Here is a 13,728-nt window from a genome sequence, read left to right on the forward strand (position 1 = left end):
CATCTAAATCTTCAAATAATTCTTGTTGTGATGAATCCGATGATGAAAGCATGCCATCATATGAAGAACTTCAAAATGATTTATTCAAAGTTCATAAGATGCTAATTAAAGTAACTAAACAAAATACTTCATTAAAAAATATGAATGAAGGTATAATGAAAGAGATATAAAGTCTTAAGGTTGCAGAAAGAGAAAAGGATTCTAGAATCAAGAAAATAGAATGTAAGAATGAATCTATGACAAAAGAAATAGAATCCAAATATCATGTTGAAAAGGAAAAAGACTTGAAAATTAAAGAATTAGAAAGCAAGAGTGAAAGAATGATAGAAGACATTTGATCCTTATCCTCTACGATATATGAGAAAAATATGTATATTTTTGAATTAGAGGATAGAATCAAAAAAACATCTTTAGAATTAAAGAAATCATTAAAAAAGGTTGATAACAAGAAAGACATAGAGTTAAAAGATCTCAAGAATCAAATCAAAAATAAGGATAAAATTATTTACAACTTTACAAAAGGGAAAGAAAACCTTGATAGGATGATTGGCTCACAAAGAATGTCATTGACCAAAGAAGGCATTGGGTTCAATGGAGTCAAAAATAAAAGGAAAAAGAATCTATATATGGGATATTTCTCAGAATCCAAAGACTATGCTACCACATCTAACAAGGCCTACATGAATACAATTTGCTATCAATGTAAGAAAAAGGGGCATATCAAGTTTGAATGTCCATTTAAGAGAAAGGGTGTGAAGACTAAACACGTGTGGAAAATAAAAGAAATAGCCCTTGACAAATCAAAAGGAACCAAGAAGATATGGGTACCAAAAATAAAATAGAGAGAAAGAAGGATCCATAAAGGTTGGATGATTAAATGAAACAAAAAGAAAACTCTAAAATCTTATAACATAAGTGCTGATAAAAGGTAGGTATACATCAATAAAAATAGAAACTTGAACCATTATACAATAAGGGAAATAAGTTAGAAAGGTTCAAAACAAAAAAAAAAATAAGGAAAATTCGAAGTTGAAGCACTTCGGTTGACTGAGCAAATAACCTCAGGCTCCTACATATACCTTAGGCGCTTGAGCTCCAGGCCTTAGGTGACCGAACAGCTACTACCTATTGAAATTTCATCCAGAAAATTCTTCAGGCACCTGTACTTATTCCTTAGGCGCCTGAAGTTGCAGAGTCCTTATATTTTAAACACATAAAACCCTATTTCTTCTAAACTCTAGGCTCTTAAACTAAGACCTATCACTCACCCGAAGTTTCAAATATCAAACCCCCCCTTTAATCTCCAATGCTAAAACCTTAGATTCCAAGCTTCTAAAATCAATCATACGTGTTCTAAGGTTTGAAAGAAGGTATCTGCTGCTCCAAGAAAACCTCACAATGCCTCGAACTAAGCAAACGGCAAATCGTGGCTCATCTTCTGGTAGAGATGATCCTAATGTCGATCGATGGCTGGTTTCCTCTCATGCAAAGCATGTTTATCGAACCCTTCTTCAATCCATAGATCCCATATTTCGTAAGGTCCTTGATGTTCAATTCTTCAACTTAGAATTTCCGGATGTTCTGTCGTTGTTTCAAAACATAGTATGGAAGAACTTCATAGTTTACCAAGCTGAAGGACTTTTTCCAAATCTTGTCAAAATATTTTATGCTAATTTAGTTCAAGAAGAGAATAGCCTATCAACTGAAGTAAAGGGTAGGAAAATAATCCTCACTCCTCAATCATTGGCTCCCATTCTTCAAATTACTCCAGGAGAGTTTGAATGTCCTACATTTGCACAATCTTGGATTCTTCAATAAGAGTTTACACCAGAAGAGTTTTTGCCACCAATTATGGAAAATGAACCTATCTACTTTGGACATCCGCCACTTTATAAGCAGCTAAATTTGAAAGCCCAAATCCTTCAGAAGATCATCACAAATAATATTTTACCACAAGCTGGATCTTATGATCATCTCTCGTATATCGATTGTTTTGTGTTGTGGTGTCTATTAAAAGGGAAGAAGCTTGATTTGGCTAGTCTCATTATGAAGTGGATGTAGGCAAATATGGATGCAAAATAAGTAACTCTTCCATACGGGGGAGCGCTTAATATGATCTTTGCAAATCTAAATATCACATCTTCATCAGACTTTTTCATAAAAAGGACCAGATATGAAATCTTCACCTCAACCACTCTCAAACAAATGGGATATGAGAAAATAAATAATAAGTGGTTCTTAAAAGGAGGGAGACAACGGAGGGCGGCTGCTGCACCTCCTCCTTTACCTCTAGATTAGCCAGAAGGTTCAGCCTCCGAAGCTCCCTCATGGTTTACACCGTTCTATAATGAATTCACCTCCTTTAGCCAAGATATGCGTGAGGGTCTTAAAACTCTACAGGATAATTATCCCTCATTAGATCAGCGTCTTATGCGCATTGAGTAGACTCGGGGTAGTTCCTCACACGGTGATCCTATGGACACTAGCTTCATACCCTGTAGTGATGATTCATCAGCTGAAGAATCTAAAGAAGAGGAACCTGGTAATGATGAGGAAAAGGAAGATGATGATGATGATGATGATGAAGAAGAAGAAGAAGAAGAAGAAGAAGAAGGCTCACAGCAATCTAAAGGAAAAGGAATTGCTAAAGATAGTGACACTAACTCTGATACATAGACTTTTGATGGCATTTTTGCTACATTGTATGCTACACATGCTTAAATTCAGAATGTACTTTGCCTTTTATTGATGTAAAAGGGAAGTATGTCTAAGCAAAGACTATGAGTCTTTCTATGTATTTGTTTCTAGCTCTGCAACCCTAAACCTTTGAAATGCTTTGTTATTAGTTTGATGTATTATAAGTTCTACTGTTAATGATAGATCTGCAAACTTTGAAACTTCTGAACTTATGACTTAAAAGAAATTCTTAAGTATGCTAATTGTCAGGTGGAAGTGTTATGAGTTATCACTTGGTTCTCTAGATGCATATAGTTCTTTGCTCTTGAATTAAAATTATGTACCCTTTTTGTATAATGTCCAAGAGGGAGAGATAGTTTAGAGAGAGCAAAAATATGAATGAAATATTGAGCTGAACTGAATGAAATATTGAATATGAATTGAATATTTGAGTTGAATGAAATATTGAGCCCAATGTTGAAAAATGCAATATGAAATTTGACTATATAAATAAACTATGCAAAATACAAAATTGATAAATATTACTTGAATCTATGTTTATTGTAAGGGGGAGCGTTCTACAAGTTTTTATAAATTTTTGCTCCTTATTTGTCATCATAAAAAAAAAAAAAGATTGTTAGCCGAATAAGGCTTTCACCTCTTGTTTTGATGATAACAAATGACGAAAAAGTTAATGACATTATGTGTTCAAGTAATGATGTTTTCAGGGATCTGAAAAAGCCAAACTCAACAAAGACATCTAAAGATGAAATGAATCAAGCTTAAAGATGTATGGTGTGTCATGAAGTGATCAAACTAGGAAGCACAAAGATATCTGAAGATAAAATGAATTTAAAGCTTCAAGATGATCATGAAGTTTCAAAGAACAAGAAATGTTCATATTGTTAGGAAATCTTCATGTAAGTACTTCAAAGTTAAAAATGTCATTGTGAATGAAATGAAGCTCATTAGGGCATAAAGGTGGGCTTAGAGACTTTATTTTAATACCCTGGAAAATGTTTTTCAAAAGCAAGAAAGCAAAGAAACTAAATATCTTTGAAAAAGAAAGAAGGAAAGCGTTTTTATACTGTCCAGACGACTGAGGATAAATCCTCAGGAAACCGAAGATTTTATTGAAGCAAATAAATAAGACAGTGTACCTTCAGGCGCCTAACCTTGTGTTTTCAGGCTCCTGAACGTACCTCGCGCAACTGAGGTTGCACTTCAGGCAACGGAAGTACGGCAATGGGCAGATTTTTCAAACTTCTCTTTTTCAAATCTAATTTACTTGCGCCCTAATATTTTTGGAAACTTTGGGGGCACTCCAAGTAAACTTGGGGAGCACGAATGAAAGCGTTTTTGAAGCCTAAATATACATTGTTTATGAGAATCAAAATATACCAAGCATTGAAAATCCCTTCAAGATATCTTTCACTCAAAGCTTCTTGCTATTTGTTTTAAAAGCTCTGAATTGCTACGAAAATTTTGAAAAATATCTGAGCTTTTACAACTTCTCTGAAGAAACTGATTTAAGTTCTTGATCGTCATCAAAGAGAAGTAATCCGGTAATATTTACATAGAGCTTCTTACTTCATTCTTTTGATATTTTGAATTTGAAGTATATTAGTTTGTAAATTGTACTAAACAGCTCTTTGTGTGAGCATTATTTGTACGCATCTACTTGAATTATTTCTTGTAGATTGGTGATTCCAAGGGTTGTTTGGATCGTTGGCTAAGTAAGGGGATATTGCTTAGAGAGGCGGGCTCTAACCTATGTAAGGAGTGATTGGACGAGGGAATATCATTTGGAGAAGGCGGGCTTTAGCCTTACCCAAAGAGTGTTGTAAAGGTTTGTTCCACCCATTAAAGGAACAGATTTTATGAATCCTTTGGTGGTTTGCCAAAGGCGAGGACGTAGGCTGGGTATAAGCTGAACCTCATAAAAAAATCCATCTCACTCTCTCTTTCCCTATTCTTTAGTTTTAGTACCTATTTAAATTGCATGGATGGTTTAAATTTTAAATCATATAAACTACGTATATTTGGAAATCAAGAAAACCTTAAAGTTTGATTTTGATTTAGGTTGCAGAAACCGAAAGGGAGTACGTTGGTTGAGCCATTTTTTACAAAAATCATACGGGAGTACGTTATTTGGCTAAACACCCCAAAGATAAATTAACTTAAGAGTTTATTTGAATTCTGAAGTTTGGTAAGAGTAATTGGTTTTTATATTGAAGAAGAAATTTCTTGTATACCGGGCTTTGTTCAAACTCATATTTACTACAGGGCTGAACACAACATAAAAGCTGAAAATTACATATACTAATCTTGAATACTTCCATCAATCTTATAGTGCTGAAGTGAATTTATATTTGGTGATCAAATTGGTTGTGTTGGTTTGGAAATTGTGATTAATTATTTGATTATTTTTTCTTTCAAAGTGTGGTTAAAGATTGAATGTTTAATTGTGTTTAATTGTGTTGTTGATTGATTGTTCTTGATTGATTGACAAAATAAATAAACAAGTCAAAGAATTGGTTAAATCACAAAAGAAGTTAAGGATTTTTAAAGAACTAAAGCGAAAGTGTTAAAAAGCCAATTCACCCCCCCCCCCTCTTGGGAAGCTATTCCTAATTTCAATAACTCTTTTCTATGTGGCCCTTCTTGCCATAATAATGGCACTCGAAATTCTTGTACCTGGACTCTTATTTACTCCTACCTCTATTGTTTTTTTCTTGACCTCTATTTTTACTTCTTTCCCTATTTTCTAAGATCAGAACCTCAAATTATGAGGTGGTGGCAACTTGCACTCGTCACCTCATTTCTTCATTAAAACTGCGCTTCTTGTAGACTCCCACATCACAACACCATTGGGAGCAGAATTGGCCAAAGCAATGCGAAAATTTTCGCATGAGTCGGGCAAAGTATTCAAAAGCCACAAGCCCAAAATATCATCATGAAATTTGACACCAACATCGGATAGTTGTTGAAAGCATCTCGTCAATTCATTCAAGTGATTAGAAATAGAACTACCTTCCTTGTACCTGAAATGCATTGCTTGATTGAGTAGTGACAATTTTTTATTCCAAGTCCTTGATGTGTACAAGGCTTCCAGTTTGATCCATAAGGTCCTAGCATGATTTTCGTTTTGAATATGATTCAAAACATTATCTTCAACCCATTGTCAAATGAAACCACATACGTGTTCAGGTTCGAATGCACCTTCATCATCAAACTTATCTTCTAGTTTTTGAGTGGCAAAAATAGGTAAATGTAATCTCTTTACAAAAAGAAAATCTTTCATCTTTCTTTTCCACTTGTGGTAGTTGGTGCCATTCAAGAAAATCATCTTACTCATATTAGCCTCCATGATCTTGCCAAAGATCTAGCCTTGATTGAAATTTCAAGAAAAAATATCACAAATCTGAGAACACCAGTGCATCCAGAACGTTTTATTTTGTTGGACGCCAATCCAACCTTGCAAAAATCGGCTCAAAATTGGCTTGGTTTGGCCCAAAAACATATATGGATCGGTCTGGTTAAACTTAATGGAATATTCCCCAAGATGACAGAATATTCTAACATCGTTTGCTAACATGGCTGAGGTGGGACCCACAGATGATGTGACATAGGGGACCCGCTAATGATGTCTCAAGTGGGGTTCGTGCTGACGTGGCAAGTGGACCCCTTTTGATGGCGTCGTAGTGGGCCCCGATGGTGATGTGGCAAGTGGGGTTGCGTTGATAATGTGGCAAGTGGGGGGAACCACACTGATGTGACACTCTTCTTCTTCATGGCAAATTCAATTTGCAGGTTCTGCTAGTTTAAAGAAAACTGAGCACTAAATTGTGTTCTTGCGGTAGCTCGTGTGACTTCGTTTGGAATCAGTTTTTCACGCCGTTTTTTCACTGCTATGATTGTCTTGACACAAGCTACGTGATGGTATGACCAATTTGACATTTCGAGTGACTCGAAAAAAATGATTGAGAGCTACAGACTCCTTCTTTTGTTGAAAAAACTTGCCGGAAACCCCTCAATAATGCTCTAATACCAATTTGTAAGGGGATTTAAAGCTCCAACTAAAATAAACACACACAAGAGACACCAAATTTTTAATGTGGTTCTACCGATATTGCCTACATCCACAGTGCACAACAATAATCCACTAATCAATTGAGAACAACAATTACAAGAAGTAATTTCTCTCATAAAAGGAAGAAACAGATGAAATTAATTTCTCTTTATTTTTCTCTCCTGGTGGATTTCTCACTAGTTGATCCATGTTGATCCAAATGATGCATTTCCAAAAAATGCAGTCTCAAATTTATAAGGCAAGTGGAGAAGACAATTTTCTTCTCCCGTCAACAAAATACAGCCACCTAATCTTGAATTTCCTCAAATCAACAATGGCTACAACAGTTAAATCTTGTGTGCTTCTAAATTGGAGGTGGGACATGGAATACCTAACACTCGGCACTCTCAATACATGTGAGACAATAAATGAAGCAACCAATCTAGCCCAAATCAGTGGAGAGACATTGAGGGATATTGGAGCTCTCACGTCAATAAATTCAAACTACAATGATGATTCAACAATTCATACAAATCAAGAAAATTAAAATCAACATGTCAATAAATTTAAATTCTCACCAAGGAAGGAAGATTCAAATCAGCACTAAGATTACTCTAACGGCAATGAAATCAAACCAAGAAAAAGAATATTCAAATTAGTAAGAAGACCCGTCAATATCCTGATACGAAACCACGATGGATACATCGCCGGTTTCGGACAGAGGCTATATTAGAAGGAAACCGTCGACAATTTCATTAAACAGTTGACGATTTTGACTGAAATCATCGATGATTTCATCAAACCATTGATGTTTTTTACTCAGCCATTTCAGCCAAGGATCCTCTTGTTTTTGTATATATTGAGATCCAATATTCAATTCATAATATCTTTTCATTTACAACCATATCATGTAACTCTATTTTAAATACCCTGCATGTATAGCCTAGGTGTTCACGTAACCATTGATTGAAATAAAATAAAAATATTATTTCTTTTAGTACAAATCCTCTACTTCATATTTTCTTTATGGTATCAGAGCAGTTGTGAACACTAGACCAAAAAACATCACCGTTCCTACATTATTCTTCAACTCCCTTACTTACCTTCCGCTATTTTTTTTTTTTCTTCTATGATGGCTACACCATCCCTCAATGTTGGCAACTTCATCACTCTTAGACTCGCCCAAAATAACTATTCCTTGTGGTATGAGCAAGCATTGGCTCTTGCTGAGAGCCAAGAATTAGTGGGGCATCTTACAAATGAAGACTCTGCACCCAAAAAATGCATCATGCCAAATCCAAGCAACTCCACAGATGCAAACAAAACCATACCTCAATTAACAGGTATTTTCATAGTATGACGAAAGTCTGACCATCTCCTTCGAGGGTGGATCATTGGGACACTTTCTAAGGAAACTCTCGAACTCGTCGTTGGTCTCAACACAACTCATGTAGTGTGGGAGGCTCTCAAGAATGCATATGCCCAAGAATCACAAGAACGTGAATTTACTTTACGTCTACAGATTACCTACCTTCGGAAAGAAGATCACACAACAATCATAGAACATATTTGCACTTTAAAAGGTCTCTGTGATAGTTTAGTAGCAACTGGGAAGCCCATTCCAAACCAAGAAAAAGTATTTTTTTTTTTCTCCTCACCAACCTTAGTCCGTAATATGAAATCTTCACAACAACTATGTTGAAGCCCCCTAGACCATCCTACCTTGAGTTGATTTCTCAGCTCCAAAACTTTTATCAAAGGTGCAATTGGTTCTCTAGCCACAGATATGTCCAAGCTTCACCTCTCACGCATCAAGTGGCCTTTTATGGACAACAACAGCAACGGTCCCATTCGAACTTGTCAGGCTATCATGGACCAACACAAAAATTCATGTCAACAGGACGTGGATTCCACACACAAAAAAATATGGACTCAAGTGAAGCCTACACAAAAAATTCCTCTCATGCAAATACACAACACCACCCTCCACCACCAGGTGAATGTCACATGACACCTACTAAGAGGGACAAGTATTGCGACCAGCTATGTCAATATTATGGCATGATGGGCCACATTGCTAAGATATGTTGGTGGGTACCAAAAAAATCAGCTCCTCAAGATGAAATTCCATAAGCACTTGTAGCCTTAACATTGGACAACACCATTGCAAACAAAGAATGGACTACAAACATCAGGGCTTCCAATCACATGACAAGAAAGTTAAGCATGCTAACTAACATTCGAAAATATTCTAGTACTGACTTAATACTAATTGGAGATGGATCTTCCATGCAAATTCTTGCAATTAGAGACTCTTATATAAAGCAAAAAAATTATGCCTTACCTTTAAATGATGTGTTGTTAGTTCTAAACCTAACAAAGAACTTACTCTCTGTAAGTAAGTTAACTACTCAATTTCCTGTTAATTAAGAATTTTCTAATGTTGATTTTTGTGTTAAGGAACGGGAAAAGACAAGAAATGATAACAGGGAAACGCAAGAGTGTAACAATCTACCTATTTTACCATATATTTTTTTTTTTACATAATAACATACATAATAATCCTGATATCCTGTTAAACAGTCATAGTCATGATCAACCTGGACCCATGGGTACTAGGGATATACTTGTCATACAACTCTGATACCTAAGCAGCGGACAACATAAAATTACATATATGTCATACAACACCAAAAATCATACCAAAGTTCTACTAATCTATCATATATATATAATCATCCACATAAAGGCCCAAAAAGATATCCTAGGGTCTCAATCCGAAAACTCATCTGACCCTAGCTCAACTACTTACCCTTTTTACAGGGTAGCTCGGTTAACTTTTACCGCTGCAGGGCTTTATCCGCAATCCTACTTGGATTTCCTGAAATGTTTGTAATGATGGGATGAGACACCTCTCAGTAAGGGAGATAAAATAACATTAGTGTGTGGCAACATGAGTATTCTTGTGATAAATACAAGAAGTACATAAAACATATCTGGTAAAAACTCTCTGTATGATTCCTGAATAAACATAATTATTCGTAACATAACATATCATATTATATTTCTAAATCATGTAAATCATGTTATATAACTGTACAATACTTGAAATAATACCCAAGATGGATAGCTAGTTGATGTCATGTCTTACCCCCAACATGACAAGGTTGTGCGGCCCAAAGGAGGGACCTAGCAATGGCTAGCCGACCATGCTAAGTTAACATAAGTATGTAAGTACGATGGGCTTGCCCCACCTTGTCCAGACTACCAGTGGGACACTTGCACTACCATGAAGCCACATCGACTGCCATCTCCCACACTCTATCTGAGATGTGTGGTAGCACTAACATAATCATGATCTTGAACATATAGCTACGGTATCGTGCTTCGTGAAACTAAACTAAGTCATCCAGATTATGATAACATATAATACATTTCATGATACTGATACATAATTGTTTCATATTTCATAGAAATATTTGACATGATCATATTTTCATGAATTCTGATATAACATACATGATTATGGCATTTATGCCAACATAAATCACGACATCTACGTTGGCATATCATAACATGTAATCACGACATCTGCGCTGACATATCATATAAATCACGCCATCTACGCTAGTATATCATATCATATAAATCATGGCATCTGTGCTGGCATAAAACATAATATATTGAATCTTGATATTTCTGTACTATTTAACATAATACTTCAAAACCATAGTTTCTATGCTACTTTTATGATTTTTCTAAAAACTATTATAACATACTTATTATGGGAAATCATAATATTTTGGTATGACATAATTTTCATGGAAAATCATACTCATGCCACACAAACGTGAATGGTATTCTAAATATAAATCCAAACTGAAACCATGTTTTCTGATAAAATGTATAAAATCCATTTCTCTATTGAATAGCAATATTCCCAAACACCGTATTATATCATACGTAATTGCTGAAAATAAATGTTGCATAATAATAAATAATTTCATGAAAATGCTGACTTAATTTATCTCCATACTTGGCTTACTAAGAAACCCACAATTTAAACCAAACCTACACCCTTGTGTTCCCCAGCTCAACACCCTGAAATTACATTTTTTCCTAACAAAACTTCAGTATTATTTCATCTACTACACTTTCTTCGGTCCAAAAATACCAAATACCTTATAAAACTTAAAATAGCCAACTTACCCAGATTTTGGAATGGTGCCCAAGTTGGCCTAACTAACGATCTACTCCGGTAGACTTGAAGAGAATCTTCCCAAGAATAACGTGGTGGCTTTCGATCGTCGAATCAGTGAAAAAAGAAGCCAAAAATCTGGAGAGAAGGTGGAGAGGATGATTTTAGAGAGAGAGAGACAGAGAGAAAGAGAAATGTTGCATGAAAATTCGCTAAAAACCCGAGTTAAGCATATTTATACACTGCTGCCTAGTCGACGAGTCACGTCACCTCATCGACGAGTCCAAGAAGAGATTCGTCAAAAAACACTTAACCCTCGTCGATGAATTGCAGACCCTAGAAATAGCCCTCTTAGTAAGTTCTCGTTGACGAGACATGTGTCCACGTTGACGATCCCAAAAAGTATGTTCGTCGATGAACGCTCTACGCTCGTCAATGAGACCCGACTGAACACTCTTTTTGAAATTCCCTTTTTTCCTTCCTTTAATTATTTAATTACTATAATTCTTCAGGTTTCTACGAAGAGTGATCTTCATGTCCTACCCCCTTCAGCAGAACTATATTTCTCTCATCAGTTCAAATATGGCACTATAGAAGTTTAGCATCAACGCCTCGGCCACCCCTAGTCTTTAGCTTTGCAATTGCTAAAAAATAAGGGATTAATTGATGTTGCAGGAACAAAAAAATCTCAACATCTTTGTGATAGTTGTCGACTAGGAAAGCTTAGTCGTTTACCTTTCTTGTATTTAGAACACTCAAGTACTAGTATTTTAGAAAAAATTCATTGTGATTTATGGGGACCTACTCCTGTTCTTTCTATTGCAAAGTTTAGATATTATGTTTGTTTGGTTGATGACTTCTTTAATTATACATGGATTATTCCTTTACGTCAAAAATTTGAATTTTTCAATGCATATCTAGCCTTTGAAAAATATGTTACTAGACAATTCAATAAACAAATAAAAATCTTTTATTCAGATGTTGATGGTGAGTTCATCAACTCCAAATTGTCAACTCACTTTCTTTCCATAGGCATTGTTCATCAAGTATCAGCCTTGCATACTCTCGAGCAAATAGGTATGGTTGAAAGCCGCCATAGGACTATAAGAGAATTAGATATGACTATGTTGTTTCGTTGTGCTGCTCCTTTATTTTTATAAGTAGAAGCTTTCACTACAGCTATTTAAATGTAGCATAGCTAAGACAAACAAAATCCTCAACTATTTCCATAATCTATTTTCCAAAATCTCAGTCATACATTTATAGATCATGTTATATCAAGCAAATGGCCTAAATCCCTTGGCATGTTTAAGTTGCTTGACTTTAGGAACAAGAGTTATAAATTTTCCATTTGCTTGTTGTAGACACCCCAAATTGTCCAGGGTCTTATACAATAAAAACAAAAATAGAGTTTTTTTTCATAAAATAAAATACAAAAAATAAAATAAAATAAAATAAAATTTTGTACATTAAAATAAAAGCATATAAAAATAATTTTTTTTTTTTTTTTTAAAAAGGTGAGCCAATAGTCTTCAATTTGTAAACTGTAATAACCCCAAAAATAGTTATACAAGATTAGCGGAGTGATTCCAAAAAAAATTTTAAAATTAATATTAATTAAATTTATAAAAAAAAAAGAAAAAGAAAAATATAATTAAAATTTATTTTTATTTTTATTAATAAAAATATTATTATTATTATTATTATATTAATGTATATATATACCAATTCACCTGAAGCTTCTTTAAGCTTCAGGCGAATTCAGAATTCCAAAGCCCCCCCACCGAAATTCTCTCTCCCTCTCTCTTTAGTTCCGTGACGGCTTCTCGCCCGATCGAAAATCGGAAGATACCGCTGGACTCCATTCTCCACTGCCGTTATTTCTACTGGAGTGGATTGATGGTAGGAGCGGCATAGGTGTATCTCTTGGGGTAAGCTAATTTCTACTTTTATCTCAATTTCTGGAAAATTATAAGCTTGATTGACAATCGGACACCACCATAATAATATAGGGATGATTCTCTTTAAGTTTAGCGGAGCAGATTTCTCGTGGGGCCATCATGGGCATAACCCCAAATTTGGGATAAGGGGCTAATTTTTAATTAGTTGGTGTTAATTTGGAAATGCTAGTATATTAAGTATCGCAAGTTGAAGTAGGATTTTCAAAATTTAGGACCCAAGTAAGCGCCGCGGGTGTAATTTTGGGACCCGCAGGCTTAGTTCAGAAAATTAAGTGAAGGTGTTAAATGTTAGTTTAAATGTTAATTTGGGGTATATGGAGTCTAGGGAAGGTTAGATGAGTATTATTTTCGGGAAATAAGCCAATTAATCTGGGGAAAATGCAAATTACAGGAGTTGAGGTTCAGGCAGGCGCCAAGGGTGTAGGATCTGGTTTTTTAACGAGACTATCAGTAAGTCAGGTAAGGGAAATAAATTATAACAGTATTTTTAGAATTAATGTTTGAATTAATATGTGAAAATGAGCATATGATATTTTGTTGGGAAATTATTATGATATAAATATCAGATAAATTGTGTGGCATTAGAGTAATTTTAAATTGTGATATTTTGGAGTGTGAAATTAATATTTTATGAATAATAGATGAAAATTGTGTGGCATATGATGTATGTTGAAAAATGTGAAATATAACAATGAGTAATTTCTGAGAAAATGTTGAAATGAGAATTATAGATGTGATTAGTGAAAAATAATGAAATATGGTATTTATATATGAGTAGAAATGTTTTGCTTGAAAAAAAAAATGAGATTTTGCGAATTACT

The sequence above is a fragment of the Malania oleifera genome, chromosome 2 (assembly GCF_029873635.1).
Source record: "Malania oleifera isolate guangnan ecotype guangnan chromosome 2, ASM2987363v1, whole genome shotgun sequence".
Taxonomy (NCBI): Eukaryota; Viridiplantae; Streptophyta; class Magnoliopsida; order Santalales; family Ximeniaceae; genus Malania; species Malania oleifera.